At 43.8% G+C, this 24,152-nt stretch overlaps 1 protein-coding gene across 2 annotated transcripts in view; it reads left to right on the forward strand.

Moving 5' to 3' along the window:
- Positions 1-24,152, forward strand: part of BABAM2 (BRISC and BRCA1 A complex member 2) — a 315,632-nt gene that overhangs the window by 264,011 nt on the left and 27,469 nt on the right. The window lies entirely within an intron of this gene.

The following is a 24,152-nucleotide window of genomic DNA, read 5'->3' on the forward strand; positions in this document are numbered from 1 at the left end:
GCTTAGCAGTGTTTGGCCGTCTGTATACATGTTGTGGAAATGGGGGAAGGGATGCAGCCTTGGCATTGTTTATGGCACGTGCACTTTTTTCTGTTACTGTGCCCTGGAAAACAGGGTTCAGTCCACTATTATAATTCAGTTAAAAATTATTTATTGAGCCCCTGTTCTGGGCTAGGCACTGTACCAGATACATGAATAAGATATGGTCCTCTCATGGATCTTAAAATTAGAAAATCATCATTATATCCTACTGTTCCAGAAAAAAATAACATTGTCTCTTAAGAAAGGACCAGCTGTACGAAAAAGCTTTCTGTGTGGTGGAGTTGGGCACCTACAGCCCCACTTTCTGGCCTTTATGCTGTGGTGGGGTTTTGGCCACCACTGCTCTTTATTGGTCAGGTGTTTGATTATACTTCAACCAGATACCATGTTCATCCTCTCCCGCCTGAACCAGGATTCATTGTGCTGCTCACCCACATGGCATGGTCATCCCTTTAGTCTGCTGATATCTACTGCTATTTCTATGCAAAAGAAAGTGTCTCAGCCCTCAGTCCAAATCACACTAATAATTGTCATTTATGGAGCATTTACCATGAAACAACAACTGTGCTAGATACCCTATGTGCATTATGTCACGTAACTCTCACAGTAATCCTGCAAGATAAAAATCACAGTTGCTCTTCTACAAATGGAAAGATAGAAAGAAGAGAGGTTTAGTAACTTGCCTAAGAACTCACAGGTGGTAAATACAAAATAGTTTAAGTCAGGTCCCAGATGTCCAAATTCAAACTCTGAACCCTGTCTGCTCTGCCTTGTGTTATTTTGCTCACATAACAAGGTGATCCTGTTATTTCTTGATTCCTAAAGTGATATGATCTTGCCCTGTTTCCTTGGGATTCGGGAGTCAGTTATGCAGGGGGTGCATGAGCACCAAGTGGACACATGCAGGTTATGTTCCAGAACCTTGGATGCACAAAAGGATGTGGAGCATGTTATCCGGTTTTCCCAGTTTAGAAGATGGCCGTCCATGAACACTCAGGTAGATCTGAGTGGCACTTTTACCTTGCCTGGCAGCATTTGAGATCAAAGGAGGCAGCTGCTTGAAATGAGTGGAATTCTTCAGAAGAACACAGACCCAGAGCCTTAGAGTTCTCACCCATATCGTCTGTATAGAGTAGCCTTTTGTAAATGCAAGGTGGTTGGCTGTATCTGATTTGTTTGGGCCTCAAGCTGATCCAGAGCCATCACCTGCCACCAGGGCTGCTTCCTGCTGCATCGGGGAGACTATTTCCTTCAAGGTCTCACCCACCCAGGTAGTGACCCAACTTGACCTCCTCTCCTCATGACATAGGCCCTCATGGAGATGTGCTTCCAACTGCAGTGATGTGACTCAGCCAGTCTCCAAATAGTTCCTGGGTTTCTTTTTCAAAGAAAGAAATTTTGAGAGATCAATCTGTCAACATATCCTGAAGGAAACAAGCCTCTTAAGTGTCCATGCTCCTGTTTTTCAGGTTTATTGAGGTATAATTGACAAATAAAAGTTATATATAAGGTATACAACCTGATGTTTTGATATACATGTGCACTGTGAAATGATCACAGTCAAGCTAATGAACATATCCATCACCTCACCTCACAGTTGCCATTTGTGTGTGTGTGTGGGGTGTGTGTGTGTGTGTGTGTGTGTATGTGTGTGATGAGAACACTTAAGATCTACCCTCTTAGCAAATGTCAAGTATACAATACAGTATTGTTGACTGTAGTCACCATGCTGTGTATTAGATCTCCAGATCTTATTCATCTTGCATAACTGAACTTTGTACCCTTTGACTTAACATCCTCCTATTTCCCCCTCCCTAGACCCTGGCAACCATTCTCCTCTCTGCCTCTATGAGTCTGACTGTTTTAGATTTCACCTATGAGTAAGATTATGCAGTATTTGTCTTTCTGTGCCTGGCTTATTTCACTTAGCAAAATGCCCTCCGTCCCCCATGTTCATCCATTTTTTGGTCACAAAGGGTAGGATTTTCTTCTATTTAAAGGTGGAATAATATTCCTTGGTGTATACATACCACCTTTTCTTGATTCATTCATCCTCTGATAGACATTTAGGTTGTTTCCATATCTTGGCTATTGTGAATATTGCTGTAGTGAACATGGGGATGCAGCTGTCTCTTCAAGATCCAGATTCATTTCCTTCTGCTAAATAATGATCCAGTGATTTCTGGGTCATATAGTAGTTCTATTTTTAATTTTTGAGTTACCTACATACTGTTTTCCATAGTGGCTGTACCAGTTTACATTCCCACCAATAGTACGCAAGGGTCCCCTTTTCTCCACATCCTTGCCAACACTTCTTATGTCTTGTCTTTTTGATGATATTCATCTTAATTGGTATGAGGTCATATCTCATTGTAGTTTCGATTTGCATTTCCCTGATGATTAGCAGTGTTGAGTACCTTTTCATGCACCTGTTAGCCATTCGTATGTCTTCTTTGGAGAAATGTCTATTCGGGTCCTTAGCTGGTTTTCAATGGGTTATTTGGTTTTTGGCTATTGAGTTGTGTGAGTTCCTTAGGATATTAACCCCTATCAGATATATGGTTTGCAAATATTTCTCCCATTTCATAGGTTGCCTTTTACTCTGTTGATTGCTTCCTTCGTTATACGGTAGCTTTTTAGTGTGATGCAATCACACTTGTCTATTTTTGTTTTTGGGGTCATATTCAAAAAAGTTATTGCCTAGACCAATATCAGGAAGTTTTTTCTATGTTTTCTTTTAATAGTTTTACAGCCTCACATCCAAGTCCTTAATACATTTTGAGTTGAATTTTGTGTATGGTGTGAGATAAAGGTCCAATTGTATTCTGCATTTGTATATCCAGTTTTCCCAGCACCACTTATTGAAGAAACAATCCTTTCTCCATTGTGTGTCTTTGGTATCCTTGTCAAAGATCAGTTGTCTGTAAATGCATGGATTTATTTCTGAGCTCTCTTTTCTGTTTCATTGGTCTTTATGTCTGTTTTTTGCCAGTACCATGCTGATTAGATTGCTGTAGCATTTTAACATATTTTGAAATTGGGAAGTGTGACCCCTCCAGTTCTGTTCTTCTTGCTCAAGATTGCTTTGCTATTCATTGTCTGTTGTGGTTTCATATGAATTTCAGGATTTAAAAATAAAGTCTGTAAAGAATGTTATTGGGATTTTGATGGGAATTGCATTGAATCCGTAGATCACTTTGGATGGTTTCGTAAATGTCTGTGCCCATTTACAGATAGAAACTGAGGCAATCCCATGGTATCTGAAAGGATTTTAGATAAACACAGAAAACATGTATCACCCCACGCCCATCCTTTCTGGATCCATTAATAAAGGAAAAGGGCCAGCTATGCAGGTTCACTTAACAATGTAATATTGGAAGATTCTGCCTGTCATCTTGAAAATGGCAGGTTTAAAATGGGCTTTCAGGCTCCACAAATGTGTGTTCAAGCTTGGTAATTACCCCTAGCTTAGGACATACATGCTAGTAAGTAAGGTTAATAATTTCACATACCACTCATCTAGTTCTGGGCACATAGATTTTAGAGTTAACGTGTGTGGAGAGAAAGAGGGACAGATACAGTGGATATAAATACATCCTAAGAAGGGAGGAGGAGGGAGAGTTATGTTAGCTGGTACACAACTGGGAGAATGCTTTTCAGAAAGCATCTAAGGTGTTTTAAGATTCTGCTTTGAAGGTGGGGTAAGGAGGTATGATAAACGGGAGAGAAGAGATTCTTTCTAGTATTTAGACCAGTTTACTGTTCACAAAAGCAGCGGTGGAGGTCCATGATCGAACTATGCTCAGAGCTATAATTTAAAAGCCTAATAAAAATCAGACACTGATCCTGGAGAAAGTTGTACAAGCTAGATGAAATATCAAGGGGTTTGCTTGGTTCAGAATTGTGTCAGCTTGGTTTAGTAATGTGGATATCTCTTGGGGAAATGGTCGTTAAAGCAAAACCTTTTAAAATTTGCAATTTTGTGGAGGGAAATAGACTGGAAGATGAACCCCATCTAATAAAAGGGCCAACCTGTTGCTTAGGCAAAGGCTCAAAGAGAAGGGGAAGGCAGCTCGGCGCAAACCAAATGTATGTCAGAACACCCGAGTGAAGTTGTGGTTTGATAGAAACCGACGTTGGTTCCAGAGGGCCGTAGGGTGTAGCAGAAAGCTGAAAATCGAATCGAGGTTTATTCAGCTTGGTTCAGATTCAGTGGACACCACACAAAGGAAACAAGTAGTTTCTGAGCCTCTCCCATGTCAGCACTACACGACTGTATGAGGTTATTGCCCTCAAGTTACTCATTGCCTACAGGAAAGTCTGAGACAGAGAAAGCCCACAGTGGGACAGGGACTTCCACAGTTTTGTGGAACTGAAGAAGATTCTGAGGAAGCTGGAGAAGGCTTCACAAGGATGCTGTTTGAATGGGGCCTGACAAAGCTGACGTAGCATGAGGGGTGTGGAGATGGGGCGACCGGGAGGGCCCTCAGCGTCAGTGCTCACTCGGGGCTGGGAATGTCTTACCCCCCACCCCTCATCGCAGGGACGTGTCTTCCCAGTCGCTGCTCTCAGCCAGTCTCCTGGAATGCTGCAATTTTTTTTTTACTCTGGCTAGTGAAGATAAAGCAGATAGGAGTGAGTCCAGGCACCTGGAGCTGATAGAGCTTCCAGCCTAGGAGACAGGTTTTCCCAGATTCCTGGGACGGAACAGCGTGAACTGAGGCCCCGCGCCTTGGAGTGGCCTGCCGTGCCGTGCTGTCCCTCCTCTTGACCCCTTACCTGCCGGGCCCCGCGCGGCGCAGTGCAGCGCATTTGCACTTCAGCCTACGCCAGACGCTCAAAGCCTAGAAGAGCTCTGACACCAGAGCACCTCCCTGCCTCCTCTCCCTGTCCTCCCTCCATGACTGAATCAGGGTGGGGGTGGTTGCTGAACTCATACATATTTTAAAAACAGCGTCATAGGTAAGTCTGATGTGCAGTTAGTCTTCAGAACTACATAGATCATAGGAAAAACACTCACCTCAAGGTCAGAAAACCGGGGTCAAGGTCCCAGCGTCATCACACACTGGGCCTGAGACTTTCTCATCTGTGAAATGGGATTGATGCTTATCCTGCCCACAGCACAGGGTTTTATGAGGATTAAATCACATGACAGGGAATTGGAAACCATTATGTGCTGCAGAAATATAAGCTGTTATTTATCCCTGTGTTTGCCACTCCCGTGCCTCCACCCTAGTTTATATATAACCAATCACCTCACTGCAGGAATATTTCATTAGCCAACTGGTTTGTCGCCCCTGTGCCCTGCCACCAAAATTATTCGTGCAGGAACACCACTTGCCATCTTGTTTGTTTACTGCGTGGAAGTGCCTACTGGCCCCTCTCTCGGTAGCAGGATCACCTTGCCTGTGAGGCTTTCTCTCTCTCGGCCTTGGCCTCTTTGTTGCCCCTTCTTGTTTCTCTCCTTGACCTTCGTATCTCACTATTTCTTAAAACCTGTCTCCAGTTTTCTCTCTAATCTGATCACCGCATCTCATAGTACTTGATCTGAACAACGTATTTATGAGACTTTAGCATATATTGTCTTGGATGATTCTTTAATTGTCACGTGTGTTGCTTGATTTTTCTGGTTAGTTTGATATTTTCAGCTATGATATTATGCGCAGTGCCCAGCACAGTGTTACGTGCTCAGCAGGGTTCACTAGCTACGTGTTGGGGGTCAGAGCACACTGCAGTCTGGAAAGCACTGTCACTGATGGTATCTTTTCACAGTCACAGCCCTGAGGGAAAGATGGCTATTCTCTCCATTTTGCAAATGAGAAAAGAGGCTTATAGAGGTTAAGGAGTCTCAAACTTTAGGAATGAAAGAAGGGGTAACGGGGGCACTGTGTCCTGGAGGAGCCAGAGTGTGGCAGAGCTTACCGGCGGGGTGAAGTGCAGGCAGCACACAGGCCGAGGCGGGGGCTCGGGGCTGAGGCTGAACTAGTGAAGATCTAGCAGAAGCAACCTGTTCCGACCTGCTGCAGTCGGCACCACAGCAGGGGGTATCTGCTCAAAGGGGGAAGAGCAGGTCCTGGGAACTCTGGCAGGCCTTGTTGGGACAGATCAGGTGAACAGGAGTTGGGGGATCTCAGGGATTCAGCCTCTCCCCTCACTCGAGCCAGGCAGCGGGCCCTACAAGCCATTTCCTAGGGGATTTTCAAATGGACTAGTGATTTTATCTTTCTATTCTAACGCACCTGGGCCCTAGGAGAGGTTGTCTATGTGGCCATCCTATTGAGGCCAAGCAGCCTGATCTCTTAAAGGAGAAGCCTGAACAGCTGCGGACACTTTCTAGGCCAGAGGCATTGGCAATTCCATTCCTGACCAAATATTGATGAGAGGCTTGTTCTTCCCTGGCTCCAGCCAGAGTGCAGATTAAAGTGCTTTGATATTCCAGCATCGCTGCCTCATTTATGAAGGCGCAGTATCCTTGCAGGTAACTTGCTCCTGCCTCTGGTTGAATTCATTGTACTTATTGCCTAACTGGAACAGGCTGGGGTGAGGCTGGTTAGAGCTGGCAGCTCCAGGCCCAGAAAGGCAGGCAGGTCTGAGGGCTGCACTGCTTGCTACCCAGCAGACAGGTGGAGTTCAAAGGTTAGTTGTGTGGCTGAAGAATCCAGGATGTGTTGGGAGATCAGCTACTGGAGAGTAAAGATTAATGTTTAATATGTGTGCGTTTATTAGCGTGGCCAGGTCTTTTGTCAAGATGTGATAACTTCACAGTTCAGGATTTTAAAGTAAATAAGATGATCGGTATTTCTCTTTCAACAGCCAATAAGAATCCCTCACCAAAGAAAAGTGCAGAGTTTTCCATTAATCTTTAACCTGAAATATTAAAATTCTAGTTTTCTTAAGCTCTTAGAAATAGCTTTCAAAGGATTTCTTCCCTCATCCCCACTCCAAACCTCTGCCCATGTCGAAGGGTAGGAGTAAACCATATTTTCATGAAAACGTTTGATGAAACCCTCCTTCCTTCCCCAAGCCTACCAAATTTTGATCTTAAAAAAAACAAAAAACAAAAAATGGGGCTAATATGACAGTAAGATTTGTACCTTCACAAGTAAATATTACTGTTGAGCTGGGTAGCTTGTGGAAGCTTGTCGGGTCGAAGTGACTCACTTGCATAGATGAAGTTATTTTTAGAGATGTAATTTGTACTGTTTAGAAAAGAATAAAGAGATGGTAAAAGGCTAGATAGCTCATTATAGTTTACAGAGCTCATGAACCCAGCATCCATGCAAAAGATGACTAAGCAGCAGCCGGTCGGTTGGTACTTTCTCTCAGAATTTCACAGACGTGAGTCACCCACTTCAGATTGCAGACACAGCACTGAGCTACCTGTGACTCAGCTCCCATTTAGAACGAGCCCTAGAATTCAATCTCATGCACTTTTGTAGTCAAGCACTGAGGAAATTATGTACCAAAGCAAAATAGGCCTCTGTACCACACAGCCATCGGATGTTTTAGCAAGGATAGGGTTGTCTTCCTCTCTGACCTTTGAAAGAATCTGTTTGTCATCCATGCTGGCTGCTGTACCCATTCGGCTTGCTGCTGTGTATCACAGTGCCCCCTTCTCAGCTGGCCTCAATCAAAATCTCAGCCTCACCCTTTCTGCACTAAGATAGCCAACATTCAGGCCCATTTTCTTTAACCCAGTGTGTATGTGTGTGAAAATCTTTAGCTTGATGTATTAAAATTCTAGTTTTTATAAGCTGGCTGAAAGAGCTTTCAAAGGCTACTTCCCTCCACCCTGTGCCCATGTGAGAGATTAGAAGAAATAAAATAATATTCTTGCAAAATATATTCTTGTGTTTAAGAAATGTTTTTTAACGTACATACATTAATAAGAATAATCTCTATACATAAGCCAACTTATTGAAGCAAATGTGTTGTCTCTACAGGCTGCCACTTTGTCGTCAGGCACTGTGCTCTGCTGGCTGAGGGGCCCTCAAGTTGCAGCCTTACGTTAGGCTCTCCTTTCGTCATCCGCACATGCTGATTGCACAGCCTGTTCAGGGCTAAGCCCTCAGAACATGACCTGTCCTTTCAAATATACAGAAAATGGTCCTCTGCAGTTTGTAGACATATCAATAGATTATTCATAACCAACCAGGAATTTAACATTTATTATTTTTATCAAGGAAACATGAACATGGTTACAAAGGCAAATATTCCAGAAAGAAATATGAAAAGCAAAAGTACTCTGCCACATGCCTGCCCATTGACAGTCACTTTTAACCACTTCTGTCACCTGGCATTTATCTCTGTCACTGCTTTATTTCTCACATGCTGTCTGTGGCACCACTGCTGAGAAGGTCAGGACATGCAGAAGCTGAAAACTTGGTTCTGCTGTCAGAGAGAAGCCTGCATAGACTCATGTCAGCTCAGCAAGCATTTGAGTGTCTGCTGTGGACTGAGCCCTGTCCAGAGAGCCTGGACTGAGCCCGGTCACAGAGATGGGTCGCTGCTCGCAGGCATTTGCAGTCAGGTGGGGAGGCAGATGTGCAGATACATGAATACAACCGCTGTGTGGGAAATGCTGTAACACAGGTGTGTACACAGGTGTGTTAAATGAACTCTGTGGGGTTTCACAGAAATGTCTTAGAGCTGGGTCTTTAAGTCATATAGAATTGTACTATGTAGATAACTAGGAAGGGATGTCCCAGACAGAGAGAACAGTGTGCTCATGAACTGGCATCATGCATTCAGAAAATTGGGAATAATTCATAAAATTGCACTTTTAGGGTACATGAGTTAAGGGAGTGATAGAAGATGAATCAGGAAAGAAATGTGCCTGGTTATGAAGTCTTATATGTAAGGAGTTTGAAGTACATCCTATTACTGGTAGAAAGCCTTGGAAAGATTTTAAACAGGGTGGTGCCATTATCTCAGTTATGTTATACATCTCATGGCAGAGCAGAGGATAAATTCAAGTGGGAAGAAGCCAGGGGTAGGAAAACCACCTGGGATGATTAATTGGTCCAGGCAAAATAATACAAGGTGCTAAAACAGGGGGAGTGGGTGGGGGGGGGGGGAAGGACACACTCTAGGGATCCTGCAAAGGTAGAATCAGCTGACCTTAGTGGATACTCAGATTGAGGGAGTGAGGAAGAGGGAGGAATTGCAGATTCCTGGGATAGCTGAGTAGAGAGCCAAAATTTAAGAAGCAGACCGGAATTGGAAGAAGGGATAATGAGTTTGGATATACTGAGTTCGAGGAGTTTGTGTGATAAGCTGGTGCAGATGTTCAGTAAGTGGCCAGAAATGTGAGACTGAAGCTTAGAAGAACCATCCTGATGGATGCAGATGTGTGATCCACGTAGCACATAGCCTGGGGCTGGTGGAATAGCACAGGACTTACCTGTAATGTAAGAGCCCCGAAAACAGCTCTGGGGAAGGCAGCAGCTGGTCCTGGATGGAGCCTAATAAGCAGCAGAGGCAAGATGAGAACCAGGAGAGAGGCAGGCGGGGCAAGTGAGATGAAAATGAAAAGCACTTGTGTGGTAATTAATGGTCATTGTGTGCAGTGTTGGGTAGTGAGAGAAACAGCCATGCACTCAGGAGAAGCCAGGTGCTCGGGTGGCAGCATGAATTGACAGTGCAGCAGAGCCAATCCTCTTTCAAGAGTTTGGGGGATTAAAGGGAGAGTGATGGGCAGTAGCTAGTAGCTGGTGGTCCAGAGGGGTACTCTGGGGGATGAGATTCTTCAGCATGATGAGAAGGAACCTGAGCGGGGGGGCGTGAAATTTAGAAGGAAAGAGAGAGCGAGAGATCATTGAAAGAGCAAAATCCTGGAGGTGGCTTAAGAGTATGGAACCTGGGGTGCAGGTCAAGGAAGGAACTCTGCCCCTGGGACTGGAAAAGAGGATGCAGACAGTGGTGAGTAAGAGGTGTGGGGAGGGAGGCAGGGCCAGGAAGTGGAGATGTTTGCCTTGAGAAGCAGGATTATCTCCTGAGTGAGGGTGTAGGGATGGAATTAGGAATTTTAAAGAGATGGGAAGTTTTGGAATAGCCATCAGCGTCAGCACAGCCAAGTTGGAGCTGTTTAATTTCTCTCTATGTTATAGCACCTAACAGTGCCTAGAGTATAGTCAGCCCTCAGAAATGTCTCTGGATCAATGAATTTTTACATTGTGGTCAGAGAGTAGGATCTTAGGAGTTATTATCTCCCAGCTGGGGCATGAACAGATGATGAAAAGGTTCAGGGTGTGGTCACAAGGAAGTGGGTGCTGGGTGGGTTGCCTTGTAAAGGCTGAAGTTACCCCATATGATTACAGAAGTTAGAATGGCGAGGAGGACTTGCAGGTTTAGATTTCTCAAGAACATTAGTGTGTAACCAGGAGATTGAATAGATGACAGCAGAGAGGGTCGCCAGAGGTGATCTAGCCAAATGGTATGAGCTTCAAATAGGATGCTTTTTTGTAGGGGCAAGTCCCGAAGGTGCAGGCAGGTCTGGGGAAATAAGTGGCTTCTAATCAAGGGGGTGGCCAAAGAGAAAGCCAGGTGTCACCTGAGACAAGGAGGTGACAGGAACATTCCAAGGAGAAGGAAAGAAGGTAACTCCTGGAGTAGAAGCAGAGGTAGCCAGGGTGTGGTACTGGGTGTTTGTCCTAAGAGGATCCAGAGTGGCAGATGGCACTGGGAAGAGTCAGGAGAACATGTACACAGGGTGTCTTCAAAAGGTGCATACACACTGTAACAGCTGATAGCTCAATTTTGAAAATGAAATGTATTTTAATAAACATTGCCTTTATAATTACTCAAAGTATGTGTATATGTTTTTTGGGGGACACCCTATATATAGAGAGAAGATGAGCCTCACTGACTGGGAGACTGACTAGGGAGGAGATAGATGAGAAAAGAGAAGGGTCTGCACAGAAGTGTTGGGCAAGATGGTAGCCCTAGCAACACAGAAAGTCGTGGTGAGAAACCTGTCACTGTCTAGAACTCTCCCAGACCCTCAGAAAACCACAGTTGGCCTGGTGGTCAAATTGCCCAATAGGCTCCCCCAACAAGTGCACATAGTCTGGGAGAGCTACTGCAGAGGCCTGGACTATCCCAGCGCAAAAAACGCACCAGGCGCAACTTGGGGCTACTCCGCCCATAGGCTTTTGTTCAGTGCTCCTCAGTCTGTGGGCTGTAGACTGTTGCTTATTACCTGACTGAAGAGACACAGACAGAAATTGAGAGTAAACATTTAGAAATTTCTATAGCAATTTGACGTTGCTGGGACAGCTAAGCACATAATTGGGGTTTCCGTCATTCAGTTTTATTAGTCTGTGGCAGATTGGAAATTAAAACAAAACTGGTCCTTCACTTCACTATTTACCACTCCACAGCATTTTCTCTTCAGCCCGAGGTCTGGACATAGAAACACCTGCTCCTCAGAGTCGGCCCAGGCGCCTGTCACCCTGCTCTGTCCTGTGGCCCCTCACAGTCTATCCATCCACAGTGTTTCTTGGCCATAGAGCTCAGCCCCTCATGAGCAAACCATGGAAGAGAGCGAAACCCTCAGCCAGTGTCACCGATGGACGTGCCCTGAGTGGCCATCGGAGCCACTGTGGAGTTAGTCCTTTGAATGCCACCGCCGGGTGCATAGGCAGCTTGGGAGGCAAAGCAGAGTCGTCTCAGGACCTGAGGCTGAGCCAGAAATCTCAGGACGGTTCAGCGGCAGAGCACGGCTATGGATCTTACTGTTTACTTTTTACTATGTACTAAAGAGAAAGGGCACATTATGAAAACAAAGAAAAAGAAAAAAGTCTTCATGGCAACTAATCAGGCTCTGTCCTCTGAACCCCAGTCCATCTAATGCACCCTCCTATTTCAGAACTTCTCACACTACATTGTGATTATTCTGTTTACTGACCTTCCCCAATAATGAGCTCTTTAGGGCAGAGTTCACTTTTGCTTCATCTCAAAATCCTCTACCCTGAGCACAGGGGTTAGTGCAGATAGGGCAGCTCAAACTCGCTGCTCTTTTCTCATTTGACTTATAATAATGCATTGGCCCTCCTCTCATACCAAATCATAACTGATTTTAAATAGGTAAATCCCATAGGCCATTCTGTGCAATGCTAAGAGATGTCTTAACTCTCACTGGTCAGGAGTCCCATGGTCAGGAATGCTTATGGTCATCTTTGAGTTTCAGATAAGCAGCTTTCTCTTCCCTTTTTGTACAAGCCTTAAAGTTACCTACTCCTTAAACCAAATACATACACACATATATGTTTATACAAAGGTGTATGTGTGCATATAAAATAGGGCCCCACTTGGTAAAACATTTCTCTAGACCTGGGCTTCCCACACCTCTCCTTTACAGATTTCAGTTTAATTTTTCTGTGCTAAGGTTGAGTGATGACTTAGCAAGTTGAACATTTAAAGAATCAAACCTGTTTTTCCATGGAACCAATGAATAATATACCTAAAGTGAACTATTTAAGCTTATAAAAACAGAGATTTTTCACCATGGAGAGTATTGGCAGGTCACGGATGAGGCGGAGCAGCGAAAACAGCTGTTTTATTGTGAGCAGTATGCAGGCTGAATGAGAAGGGGTTAAGTGTGAGTCCACACCAGGCTCTGCTGAGGTGTGACCCGGTGGAAGGTACTTTCTTTTAAAGCCCTTTGGAACTTCCTTCTCCTTTTTCTTCCTAATCTGATTTTTCTCATCTGCCCTTAAATGTGCTCTGCAAGTGAACTTGGACTTCGGTATTCAAATCTTAGCCTTTTAACCAGAGCCCCATGGGCTGTGCCACACCTTCTTTAGAAGGAAATGCAAGATGGGCCTCCTATGAGGTGCCCCACCAGCATTTAAGAATTATATTCTTATCTGAGAGACCTTAGTTAGTCCCTATGGGCTGGAATAAGAGGTAGAATTAAGGTAATTAGGCTGGTGTCAGTGTGTAGGACAGAGAAAAGCAATTCCTGGAGGCAGAGAGAGCTTATGGATTACTTCAGGTGTGAATCGATTAGTATTTAGAGCTAACTGAAATGGTGTCTGTGGGTGGGAAGCCTGACGCAGTTGTTCTTATAACCAAAAGTAGGTTGTTGTTTTTAAAAATATGTAGTCCCACTTCTGTTTATCCATAACAGGAATAAATGTGGTCCTCAGCCCCCCAGTCCCCCAGTAGGACATGCCTGTGGGCAGTCCTCCCAGGGTGTGAACCGAGAGCCCTTTCAGAGGAAAGAGCAGAAGTAGGGTGACAGGATATTAGCCCCTGGTCTGTGCGCAGGTGAATGGGGAGCCAGCTCTGGCTTTTCTGTTTCAGACATGTGGTGTGATTCTTCCCCAGACGGTAGCGGAGCATCCTAATGGATCAGAACCACTGGGTTTAAACTCTGAAGGCCTGAATTCAGGTAGCTGTAGGTCCAGCTCCATCATATAACTGTAAACCTAAACAGGCCCCTTACTGTTCTTGATTTTCAGTATTACCTGTAAACAGGGTAATCTGCCCACTTTGAAAGTTACAGATGAAACTATATATGTGAAAACATATTTAAGCCATAAAACTTATGTTAATGACATTCACCAGATCTCTGGAATTACCAGACTGAAGCCAGGTGAGTAGTCAGGGGAGGCTGTGGAGACTTTGAAGTCATCAGAGGGTATTAATAGGTGGGACTTTCTGGGACTTTCTAAAGGAGGAAAGCTGAGGGCCAAGCCTTCGGGTTAATAAGTCCCTCAACTGAGCTTTGAGAGGCTGTTAAGCAGATGGAGGAAAGAAGACAGTAAACATTTTAAAAGAAAAGGAAGTAGCTGATCGATGCGGAGTTATGGAAACCATGGGAGAAGAACAGGGGTGAGCAACAATGTCAAATGCCATTAAAACCCCATAGATGTGACCATAAAGTACTTTCCACATCAAAAGGAAGAAAACAAGGAAATTGAAACGTCAAAAATAAAAATTCTTAAAAGCCTGGGCTCATTGTACCCTTGGGTGTAACTCACACGGTCTGGAAGACACACGCTGCATTCCCCCCCCCCAACCCCCGCGCCTGCCGTGACTGTGCGCGGGCTCGGGCTTTCTGCCTTCCTCCTCGGCGGCAGGCAGCTTGCTTGCCCGCAGCAGCCCCTGGCTGAGGTGGTAGACAAGCCAAAGGGCCCCTGAGTAGAAACTCCTTCCAGGGTGTCAGAAACAAGCGATAAATCTAATTTGTAGCCCTTGTGGTGAAAAGAACATGGGCTCCAGACCCAGATGGGCCAGGGCTAACCCTGGCCCGTCATCTTCATGGCTGCAAGTACGTTCTCTGGCTTGCCCCAGGGAAGGTGTGTTCCCGCATAAAAAGGGGTAAGGGTAAGAGAGACTCATGTTGCAGAAAGCACCCAGCCTGTTGTAGGTGTTCGATAAATGTTGATTTCCTTCCTTTTTCTTAGCATTTAAAAACATTATTTATTAGAATGAAATACAGAACAAAAGAGCATGCCTCACTGTTGTCTATAATAAGAGATTTTTCAGATTTGGGTTAATGAAGAACCCCAAGTCATACTGTGAAAGCAGCTATGGTAGCTATTGTGACTTTGCTCCTGCAGGGAGACTTGCTGGGTTACAGGTGACGCAGTACACTATAGTTCACTGGATGGGGGCCAAGACCCTGGGGCTCTCTGTGCAGCTGCCCAAGCAGTCACCACTCTGTGCCACAGGCTCCTCAGTGACCCAGTGGATGGATGATTTAGGAATGTGGTTTAGGAATGTGTCCTCTGTTGTGACCAGACTTGGAGATTTTTAAGGAAATATCTCCCTTATCTGCAGCTCAGCCCAGCCCTATATGCACACCTGTCAAAACACAGCCAAAAGGAAGGGAGTTGGTTAAAGAGGGGTCACATAGTCTGTGTAAACCCCTCTAGGGCTGACTCTCATACCTTCTAATAAGCGTGATGCACTAGTTCCCAAGTCCCGAGCAACTGGACTGACCAGAGAAGGTTAGTGTGCCTGCGCTGGGAGCGAGGGGTGAAGAGAACCCAGAAACTACAGAACACAGATGCTGGACAGCGTAGGGGCTGGCAGGCCTCCTGGTGTTAGGGCTGTGCGGCCCCCTTAAAAGTCATCATTTTGACTTTGAGTCATTTAGAAGTAAATAGGAAGTCCTCTTTAGAAAGATTTCTATCAAAAACAATAAAAAGAAAAAACTTCTGGAGCTTCCAAGAAGTAGATCCTCAGTTATTGGTAGTAAATAATGCTTTTCTTAGGTAACACAGATCCAGTGCCTTTGCTTGAAAATGGTCTTACTCCTTTGAATTTGGATATACAAGTCAAGCAGCTCCTTTAGGTCCAGGGCCTGCCTCAGCATGATCACCTTATGTTTATACAGTTCATGCTCTTTAATTGGAGTTAGTTAGATATGAGAATATAACACTTTAAAAGCTTCATGTCAAATGAAATTTCTAATTGGAATTGCTGTCAAAGAAGAGCATGAATTAATGTCCTACTGTGTCCCCCACCGATGCTCATAGAAGAAACAATGACCAAGGAGCTAGCCAAACAAACAGTTACAACTGAACAGAAACCTGGGTAGTTCACCCACCAAACAGGTCATCTTTAGATATATGAAGACTGATTCCATTGCTGGTCTTGTTTCAAAGAACAAGTCGCTCACAAATAAGTAGTTGAGGGGAAAAAAGTAAAACACTTTGCCTTAAAGGAAACACCTATGAGAATGAGGAGAATATTGCATTACCCAAGCACAAAAGAAAATTGTCTAACCAAGTTTTCATCAGGTTTCTCTGTTCAAATGTTTTCTGGTCTGTGGTCAACTTTTGCCGCAAAACCTCATTTGACCTTGGATTCTCCAGAGCTGTGATTTTTATTTTTTTGAGGAAGAAGATTGTAGAAGTAAAAGTGAAGTGTTCCTAAGGACTCCCGAATTTGCTTCAAATTTTAAAATGGTCAAAAGCAAGTTGGAAGCTTAGTTGAAAGGACATGGCTACTTTAAACCTATGGGCTGTATTATCTGAGCTGGAAGTCAGGCTGGGAGAAGAAATAAGATAGCCTCAGGTTTATGTGTTTAATTGCTTCTAAGAGAAAAGCGAATAATAACAGGTATCCTTAGGGATATCTGCTATGTGTCAGGTGTTCTACATACATTCATTATGTCCTGTAAAACACTCAGCAGCCTCGCAAGGTAGGAATTATCCCATTTTAAAGATGAGAAAACCTAGACTCAGAGAGTTTAGTAAATTGCCTGAGGTCACTCAGGTAGTAACTGGCAGAGTAGGAATCAGGCTCAGATCTGTCCAGTTCCACAGATTGTATCCTTCCCACAATACCGCCCTGTTCTTACATCCCTGCCGGCTTCTACTTGTATTTACCAAGCACTTTCTTTGTCAGACACTGTGCCTATGCTTTATTTTCAACCTGGAGGTTAGAGTTTTCCAGTGTGTGGATAAGAAGAGAGGCTCAGAGGGGTCAGTTAATCACCAAAGTTATACAACTACTATGTGAATCCTGGGTTGCCACCTCCAGAGCACATGCCTTCTCCACTCAGACATTGAGCCTCTCCAGACTAGCTACTGTCATCTCACCTGACGGAACTTAACCTAAAGCAGAAAGGAATGGAGTGGCTTATCTGAGCATTTCCCTGGAAAATATCCCATACCTCCCAATCTAGTGGTCAGAGTTCCCTATGTTAATACCCCAGAAGAGTATAAATCTGGATGAAGAATTTTAGAAAGTATACACAAATAAAAAATAAATAAAGGTTTCTGCATCAGGGAATGACATGGTGACCAGGGCTTCCAACCCTGTCTTATCACTCTGGAAGGGTATGGTTTCCAAACACTGCCAAATACTAGACTTAAACTATGTCCCACCCCAGTCTTCCCCCCAGACCCAAATCTCAGCCCTACTGTATGCATTGTCCACATAGGAAACAGAGCTTCTTTGAGAGACAGAGGCTCCTATAAGCTGCTAACAGCCCATGTAAGGCTTTCCTCTGAGAGCCTCTCCTGACTATGAGGGACACACGAGTAAGTCGTGAGATGTTTTGTAAAGAGGAATCAGTTTCCATACTGAGAAGTGAATGACTGCTCTCTCTTAATAATGAATAACTTAGTTTTGATTTGTGCATCATACTTTCCAAACAGTCCCCATTCTGGAGAATATGTACTTTGCTGAGGATGTTTAAATTGTAGCATTGTGTCTGATCCACTGGAGTGGATAGAATGGGATATTTCCCCTAGAAACATTCCAGGGTGACACCACTCATAAAAAAGCATCCACACTCCTTTGCCTTGTGTTCCCAACTCTTCAGAGCATGGCCTCTCTGTTCAGAGCCTGGTGCACCAGCGTTCTATCCTCTCGGCCGTTGGCCCCTCCACCCTGGTCACTCTGCAGTCCTCATTCTTCTCCGGTGGCTGCTCAGTCTGTTCCCTCGGTCTGGAATTCCCTCACCTTCTGACCTCCCTTCCCAGCCATAATCCTCCCTGTCACTGCCTGTCAAAATCCTAGTTGTCTTCAAGACCCTGCTCATCTAATAAGCCTTCTAGAAGCCCTTGGACGGATTATCTTTCCACCCTACACCCCTGGCGTTACCACCTCTGTTACAGCCTTCACTGGCCTCTCCCTTCAAGCACAGGCTGCACTGCCAGGAGGACAGGGCTCTGGTCGGCTGGCTCCCTTAGAGCCGGCTCACAGCAATGCCCCGTGGATGCTTGTCAAATCTGATATTTGTTGCTGCTTTCTCTAGAATACAAAGCTCATTGCTAGATCCTTTAAAACAACAACAGCTAGATTAGTTACAGATTTTTTTTCTTCATAAAGCTCCATCAGTCATCCTTTACTTTGGAGGAGTCAGAATATTTGCAAATTTGTACCTGGCAGGATGTTCTAATTTCTCAAGACTGGAATTTAAACGGACCAGTGTCAGTCCCCTACTTTAACGATTTTAAATTTGTCCTAATCATCTGCATTTGGTACATTGTCCATGAATTTGTTTAGTTAAAAGCTTATGACTCTTTAAAGACTTAGCCCAGTTTTTAAGTGCCAAAGATTTTTGCATTTGAATGTATTTTAATGTATTTATTTAAGGATTCTTTTAATCAAATTCTTCCCTGATTTAGACAGATTTCTTTTTTAATCCCCCTGCCAGGCCAGGAGTTTATTTATTGTGATTAAATTCTTTTAAAGATAGAAGTTAAAACACTATTAAATGCTATTTATGGTGTTCTCTCTTGCTACATTTCTTTCTGCATCTCATAAAACATGTTTCCTTTTTATCATGTCTAGTGCAGTCAGCACGTCCTCACTTGTATGGTCTGTGCCAGTCACTCTCTAGATACGTGTCGACCACCTACTGTGTGTCTAGTCCAGTGTTACACAGGCAGAGAATATAAAATAACGACAAGTACACTTGTTAGCAGTTCAGCCAAGACTGGATTATGGGGACATGGAGGACAGGGACATTACTAAGTGACAGAGCAGGCAAGAGGGGCTTCCTGAAGGAGGTGGGACTTGGACTGTGTCACAGAAACAAGAGCAGGTTGCAGGGACTGAACAAGGAGCCAGGCCTGAGGAAATGACAGGATCCAAACAGGAAGCATCCCCAGAGGACACAGAACCCATCACAAGGCTGGAAGTGCAGAGTGCCATGCTCTGTCCCTTTCCAGGAGGTGTGGGTCCTCAGCTCCAGCATGGGGCCTATGACATGGAATATGCTCATGGAACTCAGATGAGGGAATAGATGAACCATGGGAAGCAGACAGAGAAGCGCTGGGCAAAGAAGGTTTCCCTGTGGTCCTGGCCTTGGCCACTAGTATTCTGCTCGTATCCTGGTGAGGACCAGCCAGGGGCGCCTCGTTTGGGGGTGGAAGAAGCCTGCAGAGTTCTAGACAGAGGCATTCCCTACATACTGAGTCTTGATGGGAGAACCCAGAAACGGAAGGAGGGCCTGCAGGTGGGAGAGCAGCTTGGCCATGAGCTTGCCAAGGCCCACATTGGCTCCCTTCTCCACGCCGCCCGTTGCTCTCCTGTGCAGAGGGGTGGGCCTAGGGAAAGGGAACACACTTTTATTTAGTACCTGCTCAGTTTTTGTTCAGTCCTGTCAACTGTGCTACAAGATAAGAATTCTTGCACTCATTTTGCAGATGAGAAAAATCAAGATTCAAAGAGATGGAGTATGTTGCCTGTGGCCTCATCACTCATAGATGGTAGACGGTGGGGCCGGGATTTTGACCCTTTTCATCTGACTCCAAAGGCCTTTTCCTGTACCGTGCTATCTCCCCCCACATTAGAACCTTTAGAATTTACAGTAGAATTCAAGAAACTTCAGGCTTCTGTTTGGTGATATTAAAACCCCAAAGGCAATCTGTTTATATGATCAAATCACACAAAAGATAGTGAAAATCTGAAACCAGATTAACAAAATCTGGTTAATACTTAGTCTCCCCTGTCACCGCAATGAAAGGCAGTGAAGTTAGTGAAAGATTCCTGGTGCCTCGACTAGGGATACTTCTGAACTGGAAAACTTCACCTTTATATTTCTTGTAGGCGAGTATTTTGGATACGTGGCATTTAACTTTCTCGTGGTTAGACCCCATGTGTCTTGAAGGTTTAGAGTGTAGCTAGTAAGATTAGGTGGTTAGTTAGTAGATGGCCGACTTCCCTAACTTTCCGGGTGCCTACCGAGGGGTCGCCTGGGAGGGAGCTGCGTACAGGCTGCTTGGGAAGAAGCTGATGGAGTCATTGTGGGCGGAGATTTTATGGTAAGTCCACAGGAGGTTAAAACTGTCTCCTAAGGAGGCTTCGAGGAACCAGAGGGCTGGAAATGGGAACAGAACCATAACCACCACAAAGCAAATCCACGAGTGTCTTCCCTACTAACCCAGAGCGCGGGGAAAAGCATGGGAATATATAGTTGGGAAGGACTAGAGAAATGAAATAATGGCTGACTTGTGAGTAACGATGAAAATATTTGATGATGTGACTCCCAGGGGAGCAATTATGGTTAACCCCTCATTTGTTTGGCATTTTCAAGGATTGAACGGCCCCACATAACTGAATTTTCCAGACAACTAAAACTTTCCTATTTATGTGCCTTGAGTTTTTTAGCCACGCTTGGTGGAAATATTTCTGAAATAGATTATACAATTATCCTACCTTTTTGAACAGAAGCTACAAGAAATAACATTCCCCGATATGCCTTTGATACAAGTCTGAGAGGACCTGATTCAGAGGTTTGAATAGTGAGGACTTGTAATTGCCTCACTTAAGAGAAAACCCAGAGCTGGGCAGTTCCCAGGATGACAGATTTGGTGCCTCAGTGGTATCGGGCTGACTCTCCCCTCATGTTCACAAGATGGGTGCTCAGGATCTCACATGACAAGTTCTAAGGCAAGAATGGAATGGGGCTTCTCCTTAACTCATGTCTTTAATCAGAGAGGAAACGATTTCTCAGGGGACACCCAGCTGACTTCCTCTGGGTCCCACTGGCAGGACTGAGTCACATTTCCATGCCTGGCTCTCTGGAAGGCTGAGAGTGGATCCCAGCCCTTTCGGACTCTGGAGTGGGAGTGCGCTCTGCCCACAAAAAGAAGGATGGATCGTGGCTTTGGGTGGGCACCCAGGAGTGTCTGCTGTGGTATCTGGGACTAGGGTGGACATCACTTACTGTGTGGCGTAAATGGACAGACCATTGAGCTTTTTGTTCCGACACTAAATGTCCCCAGACTGGGGTCCTTTCTGATTTCCTAAGTCTGCTTTTATTTATTACTCTCTCTTCTTTTGTGTCAGACTGCTAGTTATCGCTACTCACTGCTAACGTGGCTTGCCCTCATCATGCCAAAATTAGATTATATTTCTGGAAAAATCATATCACCAAACCTGTTAGAACTATGTCTGAAATGTTCTAAGTGTCTGACAGCTGTCCTGTGGACCAGACACATAGCTCGAATTTCTTTGGGCTGTTTGGGGTCATTTTTCCATTGTGGAGGTTTTGGAGCAGTGAGGTTTCTAGAGAGCCTTCTGTACCTCAATATGACTTCAGTGAAGTCTTCTCATGGTGAAAGGAGGAGCCTTGGGGGCAGTTAAGCATGTTTACTAAAGAAGGTGAGACTGCATCTGCTCATCTGAACCCCAGCATGGTTCAGAGAGAAGCAGCTCTCGGCTCCCTTGCAGTGCTGCGTGGCTGGTGGCTGACCAGAGAGCTCCACTGGCTCTGGGACTGTGACTAGTGGGACTGTTATTACAGCAACTGGCAGCACGAGGCAAGGTGGTGCAGTTTAATTATTCCTGCCCTCTGCCAGGGCATCACAGTCCCAGGAGGAGTCCTGTGAGCTGCCCGGGTTGTGCAGAATTAGAAGTGTTTGAGTGTGACTTGTTCTGACAAGTTCTTGAAGAAAGTAATGCTTTGAAAATAGTTATTGAGATTATATTGAACAAGAGGACCATCCCTTCTTCGAATAGAGAGTTGACCAAAATTCAGTCTGTAGACAGGAAGAAGGAAATAGAAAGCAGTTGTCAAAATAACACTGAAGTGAGTAACTGACTCAAATGGAATGATTCTACTCTGGGAATCAAACAAGAGCCAGTGGGTGGGGTGAGTTCTGAGGAAGCAAATGGTTAAAATGTTTAATTTTGATAGAGCCGAAACTATGAGTTCAAGCTTCTTAGAACCTGGAAGTTCCTTCAGAGCAAGTAAGCTGTTTGAAGGCCTGAAGTCCTTATTTACTATGCATCAGAAAGTCACGAGTTAGCCTATAGGCAAGTGGTAAGTGACAGACACATTGGGGGTAAGGAAAACAGGTTTTGTTTTTCCTTAGTTCCAACTAATTTGTACCATTCAACTCATTCTTACGAGAAGAATGCAAAGTATTTCTCATAAATATTTTCCTTAGCTCCTTCTTATGCCTAGAAGGCTTTTAAATAAGCCATTCTTTTACTGACTGCTGACATACAGAAAGGATACAACTTAGTTAAGTTGAGCCAGATAGTTTTCTAATTTTCTCCTATGTGAATTAGTATGTGGAGTACTGATTCTGTCTCTGAAATACTCTGACCATTCCTGCTCCCCTAATAATTCAGCCATTGTGTTCAGATTTTAATATTGGCTCCAAATATACTTTTTTAGAAAAACTCTCCATGGAGAAATAAGCATGTAATCAATGCTTTTGTGGGATCATGGTACCTATCAGCATATAGCTGGATGGAAATTAAAAAAAAAAATCAGAACAATTCACTTGCCTAGGTAAATAAATTTGCATTCACATTTTGAATTATTTCTGATGCTAATTGGGCATTTTGGGGAACAGAGTGGATGGTTCAGAACTAGGTGGGAAAATCATTTTCCAGCATATCAGAATACCAGCAACTCATTTTCAACAAAACCACACAACAGGAGCAAAAATGATGATGCATTCCATAGCCCCAAAAACTGATTGCTTGAGAATCATGAAGACTGTGGTATTATCTATATTATTTGATACTGAATGGTGACTGTGAGAATCATGAAGACTGTTGTATTATCCATATTATTTTGATACTGAATGGTGACTGTGTTTGCTTTGAATTAGTCAATTATTGCCATTAAATTCTATTATTTAAAATTGTTGCTTTTCTGAATGGAAGCTTACATGTTATATACTTTTCCCTTACGCTACTGGTGATTGTTTTCAGGCTTAATCGAATCTTGTTTTATATTTGGAAACATATTGATAAATTAAACATAATTTAAGTACATGTGAATAGGCATTTTTTTCTAAAATTAATCAGAAGAAGTAAAATGAGTAAACAGGAAAGATAAAACTTATTTTAGAAAGCAGCATTTATTTAAAATGACTAAAGGAACATAGATCAGACTGATGAATGTCAGAGGGATGGAGGAGGGCGGGTGGGTGGAGGGGGAGAGAGTAACCAAAGAATTTATGTGCATATATGCACAACCCAAGGACACAGACAGTGGTGGGGAGAGGGACTGGGCAGGGGGAGGGGAGGGGGTGGAATGGGTTATTGGGGAGAAAAAGGGTCATCTGTAATATTTTAAACAAATTAAAAAATTTAAAAAATAATAGAATGACTAAAGGTGTTACAGATCAAAAGAGTTTTCTGGGTCGAATTATTTATAACTTGAATTAGTCTGTTTCTCATATTTGGTATTGTTCCTATATCTTACTGAATCTCTGCTTTGGCACAAAGAGACCCTGAGACTGCATTGAGGCAGAAAATGTGACTAAAGAGTGGACATTCAAAAGCTCACGACTTTTCTTTGGCTGTGGAGTGATTCACATGCAGAAACCCCCTGCAGCCCTGAGTCAGAGTCAGATACACTCAGAGGCCTTACCTACTGGACAGTTTTTTATTTCTTGGTTTGTTTGGTGTGTTTTTTTAATTTCCTACAAACCTAACTTTTCTTCAAGAAATCATAGTGGGTCCTAAGAAGACCTAGTCCAAGTCAAATGTCACCCTTACTAGCATAACAATCTAGTATGCGGGGTTTCTTTTTTCCATGTATTTGTCTCATGTTGCCAAAAAGATGAACATTGTACATCCTTCACAGTAGACACTTGAACTTACTGAATTGTAATTATTACATAGTGAGTGTGTGGGTGAGCAGGTTATGCCAGTGTCCATAAGAGCAGAAGGCAACATGGCCCTCTAGAAGGAGCTTAGTATTTAAACCATGATTTGAGTCCTGCCCCTGCCTAGCTATGGCATGAGCGAGTTAATAAACCACTTGGAGTCTCAAGCTTGTTCATCTGTTTAAGTGCAGGCGGTAAAAATAATGTCTCCTTCACAGAGTTAGAACTATCAAATTAGATAAAGTGTGTAGAAGTACTCAGTAAAGCTAGAAAATTCTATACATGTTTTTCTTGTTATTATGTTTGATAAATTAATGTGCCTATTCTTTGTCCTGGAAGTGGGTAATATTCACACAAATATACATTATAGACCTTGAGGAATTTGCTATTGAAACCAGTCTGTGTTTTCAGTGATGGTTTGCCTTAACTAAAATCAGTGTCATTTTCTTTTTAAAAACGGTGTTAAAGAAACCAAGTTGAACAGATAAAGCACGTAATACTTGTTAACAGTGAAGATTAGAATCTTTCTGTCTCGGGAACAGTAGACATGGGTAGTGCTCTGAT

The sequence above is a fragment of the Miniopterus natalensis genome, chromosome 13 (genome assembly GCF_054644295.1).
Source record: "Miniopterus natalensis isolate mMinNat1 chromosome 13, mMinNat1.hap1, whole genome shotgun sequence".
Lineage (NCBI taxonomy): Eukaryota > Metazoa > Chordata > Mammalia > Chiroptera > Miniopteridae > Miniopterus > Miniopterus natalensis.